Source organism: Nannospalax galili, unplaced genomic scaffold (assembly GCF_000622305.1).
Source record: "Nannospalax galili isolate Female #2095 unplaced genomic scaffold, S.galili_v1.0 scaffold411, whole genome shotgun sequence".
Classification (NCBI taxonomy): Eukaryota; Metazoa; Chordata; class Mammalia; order Rodentia; family Spalacidae; genus Nannospalax; species Nannospalax galili.
Window position 1 is genome coordinate 2,588,670 of NW_008329714.1, and position 7,086 is coordinate 2,595,755.

The 7,086-nt window shown below is 38.4% G+C and overlaps 1 non-coding gene across 1 annotated transcript; it reads left to right on the plus strand.

Annotated features, from left to right (window-relative positions):
* Positions 1-676: 676 nt before the first annotated feature.
* LOC115071886 lies at positions 677-808 on the plus strand. The gene has a single exon (XR_003850945.1). It is a non-coding gene; the product is annotated as a small nucleolar RNA SNORA9 (small nucleolar RNA).
* The last annotated feature ends 6,278 nt before the right edge of the window (positions 809-7,086 follow it).

Here is a 7,086-nt window from a genome sequence, read left to right on the forward strand (position 1 = left end):
TTCTATCCATAGCACCAAAAAAAGGGAAATGAAAACCCTGATGACATCAAACTCAGGAACTGGGAGTGGACTATTACAGTGAAAAGGGGACCTCGGAGCAAGGAGGCTTGTAGAAGCTATGAGTGGTCCTCACCTGCAAATGTAAACTGAAGCACATTATTTCACCAGAATATATACTGTTCAGGCCCAGTGTGCCTGAGCATCTTAGAGGAAGACTTAGGAGGGCAGCCACAATGATTGAACAGGTCAATTAGGAAGGAAGGTCTTGTAAGCCAAGCAAATACCCAAGACCCAGCTCTACAGGACCCCACACTATGAACTGCCAAACTGAAAGGGACATGAAGAAAAGGCTCTGCATGAGGGAGCCTGCACCCTCAGAAGCAGCAAAGCAGTCTTGTGGCTTCATCGGAAAACCTGTTCACAATATGTTTGCAACTCTCATATCTCTGTATAATCGCTAGTCTCCCAGGGGAGGATTAAAGGGTACTGTCTATCATTTCTGGCATACACAGCTCAATTTGAGGAACTGTCCCAATTTTTCACACAGGATCTCTTCTTTCAGTCTTCTGTGGCTTTGATTGTTACATAAAATTTTCTTTTATCTTAATCTTGATGTCAATATTTCAACTGCTGGAAATAATAAACTTTTTTTTCTAAAAAATATTATATTATTTTTTAGCAAGCCTCCAGCGTGCTTGGGTCTGCAGTGACCCTGTGCATTCCACAGTGATTGCCAGAACAGTTTTGGAATGGTTTGAGGCCTTGCCCTGATCTCTCCAGAGAAAGGTTATAGAAATTTCAGGCAATTGCTGAAAAAAAAATATTATTTTATGTAAAGAAGTGTATTGTCTGCATTTATGTATATGCACTTGTGTCATGAAATGCCCACAGAGGTCAGATCTCCTGGAATTGGAGTTAGTGACAATTGCTAGCCGTTATGTGGGTGCTGGGATTCAAACCTGGGTCTTCTGCAAGAACACTCAGTGCTCTTGACCACTGAGCCATCTCTCCAGCCACAGAAATTATAGTGGATCAATTTTTATTTTAAAATGGTGATTTCCTCACTATTTGCATTTTCCAAAGATACTGATTTATAATATGGTTTATATTTTTCAGAGAAATTGACACAGGACTTCTTCATTAAAGAAGCCTATGAACTATATGATTTCTGTCCATTTTTTTTCAAAAGAAATAAAACTCAATTTTCAGACTTCTTTTTTCTTAAGATAAAATATATTATGAAAATTCCAGCTATAAGGCTAGGGAGAAAGCTCAGTCTACAGAGTGCTAGAATGAGGGTCTAAATTCAGTCCCTGGGACCTACAGAAAAACAGCCAGGAGTGTGCCGGGGAGACAGAGACAAGCAGATCCTGGGTCTTGGAGCCAGCCAACATGGTCACTTCCGGGTCACTGAGAGACCATCTCAAAAATTTTAAAAGAATTCATGACACCTGAGGAGCAACACCCTAGATTGTTGTCTGACCTCCACATGCCTATGCACACATGTGTACTCCCCACATGCAAATACATACACATACCTACACACAAAAATCAAATTATATATCAGAATTCAATTGAATCATATTCCTTAGAAGCTAAACTTTTTATTCATTCATAAAGAGAATGGAAACAGGAACTAGTTAGAAGCCATTTCACTAATCTGAGTTAGAGATGCTAATGTTTGGCACTGAGTGGTGGTAGAGGCTGTGAGGAGTAGTTGGACTTGGTATGTATTCTGCAGATAAAGTTTGGCCACAGGTATTTTGTTAGTTATGCTGATATCTATAAGGTTAGAGAGAAGAGATCTTGGAGGGTGTAGGGAAGCCATTTTTTTTCTCTCCTGAGCATCTTAACTTGAATTTCCTTGCTGGGTTTTAAAAGGTATAGAGATCATGTCTAATCAGGAGCATCACCCTCTTGCTTTTATCCAGTAAATGCTGCTTCTCTTCTTTTGGGGGTGGAGAATCAACATGAAGTAAGTGTCCCTAGAGCACCTACAAAAGATGAAGCATCTCTACTGGCTGCAGGTTGACTAGACTGCAACCCACAGCATGCTGTTTGTTTACTTCTGAAAAGATAGTTAAAGCTATTCAAAAGCTTGAAATTAAAATGGAAGTTGGATGGTTGATTGTTCAAAAAGATAGACACCTCTGGAAAGATTTGGTAAGAAGCTTGTGAATTAATCTTGAGATTTTCTTTGAAGAAGAAGCATTTCATTACAGCTTTAACATACTCAATAGCAGTTACCAGAGCAAAGACACATCTCTTTCAAAAGTGGCTATAAAATTTTTAGGTTTGCTTTTGAATTAATACAGTTATGCAGTATTGAACTCAGTATAAACCTGTAAGACATAAAATTAAATGAATTTTTAACCTTTAAAAAAGATCTCCATTTCATTTTAAAATATACTGTTTCTTACAGAAAGACTTATTGTTTTTGCTAATAACATTGAGATGCTGGAGCATGTGTCCCTAAAATATATGTATCTGATTGTTACTAGTCGTAATCAGTTGCACTCGGATCCTTGGCACCTGTGTATGTCTATAAAGTCATTGGATAGATTTCAATGGTAATATTTATGACCTCTACTAATTGACATGACATAAATTTTTATGCTTCCTCCTCAAAGATAATTCATTTTTTTAAATTTGTTGATTTTTTGTATATATATATATCACACAGAACATCCCAAACCATTTTATTCAACTATGCACACAGTTCCCAGGTGGCACCTCCCATAGCCTCCCTCATCCCACTTCAGCCCTTATAGTCTGATATCCCTGCTCTGTCCTCTGTGTTGCTGGCACCCCCAGCCGTTCCCCACTACTTGTCCATCTAGTGAATCTAGTCAGCCTATCTAGAGGTCTTTGTTTTAAGAAGGTCAGCTGTTCCTCATCTAGCAGCAATCAGTTGTCAATATTCCTTTAGGTAAGATTGGGGTCTGCTGTTCATTTTCCCAGTTTTATGCTGGGTTACTATCTGGGAGTCCCTTGGGCCACCCTGGCCAACAACTCGAAAGAAGGTATCTCTGATCTGGCACTGTTGCTTGTTAAGTAGCCTTTAGCTATACATACGGACTCTTAAAAAATTATATTGGCCCCTTTAATCTTTGGTTATAATTTCCCTTTGGGTGTTTAAGGCCATATAGTTGGCCCAGATAAACCAATTTATTTTTACTCTTAAGGCCATTTGAGGATCTGCTACTCAGGGGTCACTTGGCCTTGGGAGGAGCCCCTGGCTCCTTTCTTTTACCAGTTCCACCTATATGAAGATAAGTCAAAGGTCCTACTCAACCATGGCTGGCTTCGATTGAAAGCATGGAGGAAATGATTACTCTGTGTTGATCCTCCTCTTTGTAGACTGGACACTGGATCAAGTCCATCTCATGGGGTCTCCTCAGCCTACTTGAACAAGAGGACAGGTGATCCACCACAGTTACAGGACATTTTGAGAGATGCTCATAGTCCCCTGGAACTAGTCAACCTAGGAGGGCAAGGAGCAAAAACTATCCTTTATGTCCCTCTGAACAAATTAGTATAGGCCTCAAAGTATCTCTGTTAAACATCCAAGAAGGTTAGTTCCACCAGTCTGGTACTTTTAATTACTGTATTCCATATAAATAAATCTTGGGCAAAGACCAAGTGTTCTCAGATAAACTTTACCTAGACATATATTTCTTGATCTGCTATGTATAATTTGTTAGTAGGTTATAGGAAGAATATGGTTCCATCTGGTTTTCAAAACCAGCTAGGCATTATTTATCTTTCGCACTCCCTTAATAATACCCTTCTGCTATGGACCTACCTCTCTTGAGCTCCTTCTTTCCCTTTATCCCCTAGGTTCCTTGTATACCCTTCCCTCCCCCCTCCCTTAAACTAACCCAATTTAACCCAATTTTTATCCATATCTCCCTTACTAACATTTGTTTCCTACTGTTCTCTTTCATAGTCTTTCCTTACCTCCCTGGTTCCTTTTCATTATCCTGGTTTCTGTAGTTGTGTCTGGATACATACTCATTATCAGGATTTGGTGCTAGGATCCACATATAGAGAGAGAGAGAATATACATTGATTTTTTTTCTGAGTCTGTGTTACTTCACTTAGTATAACAGTTTCTAGTTACATCCATTTACCTGCAAATTTCATAATTTCATCTTTCTTTACTGCTGAGTAAAACTCCACCATATAAATGAACCACATTTTCATTATCCACTTGTCAACTAAGGAACACTTAGGTTGCTTCCATCTCTTAGGTATTGTGAAAAGAGTAGCAACAAATATAGATGTACAAATGTCTACGCAATAGGATGAGTCCTTTGGGTATATGCCAAGGAGTGGAATAACTGGGTCAAATGGTAGGTACATTTGTAGTTTTTAAAGAGTTCTCCACACTGCTTTCCATAGAGGTTAAACATGTTTGCAGCCTGACAAGCAGTGGATGAGTTTTCCCCTTTCCCCATATCCTCTCCAACATTTGGTATCATTAGTTCTCTTGATCTTAGCAAGTCTGACTGGGGTAAGATGAAATCTTGAAGTGATTTTAATTTGCTTTTCCCTAATTACTAGTGATGTTGAACAGCTTTTAAGATGCTTTCTAGCAATCTTTACTTCTTCTTTAGAGAACAGTCTGTTCAGATCCTAGGGCCATCTTTTAATTGGGTTACTTCCTGTCTTGATTCTCTGTTTTTTGAATTTGTTATGTAGTCTGGATGTTAAACCTCTGTCAGATGTGTCACTGGTGAACAGTTTCTGCCATTCTGTGGGTTTTCTCTTCACTTCCCTGGTTGCCTCCTTTGATATACAGAAGTTTCTTAGTTTAATGAGGTCCCATTTGTTGATTCTTGACCTTGTTTCCTGAGCAATTGATGTCTGGTATACAAAATCCTTTCCTACACCTATATCTTGTAGGCTTTTGCCAATGCTTTCTTCTAATAGTTTCAGAGTTTCAAGCTTTACATTGAGGTCTTTGATCCATTTGGAACTGACTTTTCTGAAAGGTGAAAGATACGGGTTTAGTTTCATTCTTCTACAGGTGGAGATTGAGTTTTGCCAGCACCATTTGCTGAACATGCTGTCTTTCCTCCAGTGAATGTTCTTGGCCCATTTGTCAAATATCAGGTGGCTGAAATTGCATGTACTCATATTTGGGTCTTCAATTTTGTTCCATTGTGTCAGTACCATGTTGTTTTTATGACTATAGCTCTGTAACACATCTTAAAATCAGGTATAGTAATCCCCCCAGCATTGCTATTAGTGCTCACGGTTGTTTTGGCTACCTGAGGTCTTTTGTGCTTCTCTATGAATCTTAGGACAGTTTTCTCAAATTCTGTGAAAAATGTCATGGGATTTTGATTGGCACTGCATTGAATCCATAAATGGCTTTTAGTAGGATGGTCATTTTCACAATATTAATTCTTCCAATCCATGAGCATGGGAGGTCCTTCCATCTTCTGATATCTTCCTCAATCTCTTTAAAGATTTAAAGTTTTCATTGTAGAGCTCTTTAATGTCTTTGGTCAGGTTTATTCCAAGGTATTTTTTTGCAGCTATTGTGAAGGGGAGTGTTTCCATTTACCCTTTCTCTGATTGCTTGTTATTGGTATATAGAAAGGCTACAGACTTTTGTAGGTTAACTTTGAAATGTGCCTCTTTACTGAACGTGTTAGTAACTTCTAGGAGTTTTCTGGTGGACTTTTTGGCATCTCTTAGATATAATATCATATCATCTGCAAAAAGGGATAATTTGATCTCTTCTTTTCCAATTAGTACTCCTTTAATTTCCTTCTCCTGTTTCCTTCTCTTGTCTTATTGCTCTTGCAAGAGTTTCAAGCACTATGTTAAAGAGAAGTGGAGATAGTGGACAGCCTTGTCTGGTGCTTCATTTCAATGGGAATGCTTCCAGTTTTTCTCCATTTAAAATGATATTGGCTGTCGGTCTGTTATATATGGCTTTAATTATGTTGAGGTATGTTCCCTCCAGACCAATTCCCTCTAGGACTTTGAATATAAATGTATGTTGAATTGTGTCAAAGGCCTTCTCTGCATCATTTGAGATGACCATGTGGTTCTTGCCATTGAGGCCATTTATACGATTTATGACGTTTATTGACTTATGTATATTGAACCATCCCTGCATCTCTGGGATAAAGCACACTTGATCGTGGTGGATGATCTTTTTGATGTGTGTCTGTATGCGGTTTGCAAGTAACACCTATGTTCATTAAGGATATGGGTCTATAGTTTTCTTTTTGGTTTTATCTTTATCTGACTTTGGTATTAGAGTGATGCTGGCTTCATAGAAGGAATTTGGAAGTTCTCCCCCTCCATTTCTATGTTTCTGAATACCTTAAGTAGTACTGGATGTAGATCTTCTTTAAACATCTGATAGAATTCTGCTGTAAATCCATCTGGTCCTGGGTTTTCTTAGTAGGGAGGTTTTGTATTACTGTTTCAATTTCTTTTTGTGTTATGGGTCTGTTTAAGCTGTTAATCTCTTCATGGTTTAGTTTTGGTGGTTCCCATGCCTTTAGATATGCATCCATTTCTTTTAGGTTTTCAAATTTAGTAGCATATAGGTTTTTAAAATATTGCCTTATAGCCAGGCGTGGTGGCGCACGCCTTTAATCCCAGCACTTCGGAGGCAGAGGCAGGCGGATCTTTGTGAGTTCGAGGCCAGCCTGGTCTACATGGTGAGTTCCAGGAGAGCTGAGGCTACAAGGAGACCCTGTCTCAAAAAGGGCAAAAAAAAAAAAATTCCCTTATAATGTTCTGTATCTTTCTGGTGTCTGTTGTGATGTTTCCCCTTTCATCTCTGATTTTGTTGATTTGGAGGTGCTCTTTCTTTCTTTTGATTAACTGGGCTAAGGGTCTGTCAATCTTGTTTATCTTTTCAAATAACCAGCTCTTGGATTTGTTGATTCTTTGTATTGTTTTATTTGTTTCAATTTCATTAATTTCTGTCCTGATTTTTGTTATTTCATATTCTCTGCTGGATTTGGGCTTCATTTGTTGTTGCTTTTCAAGTGTCTTGAGTTGCAATGTTAAGTCATTTATTTTTGTTCTTTCTGATTTTTACAAATTATATAG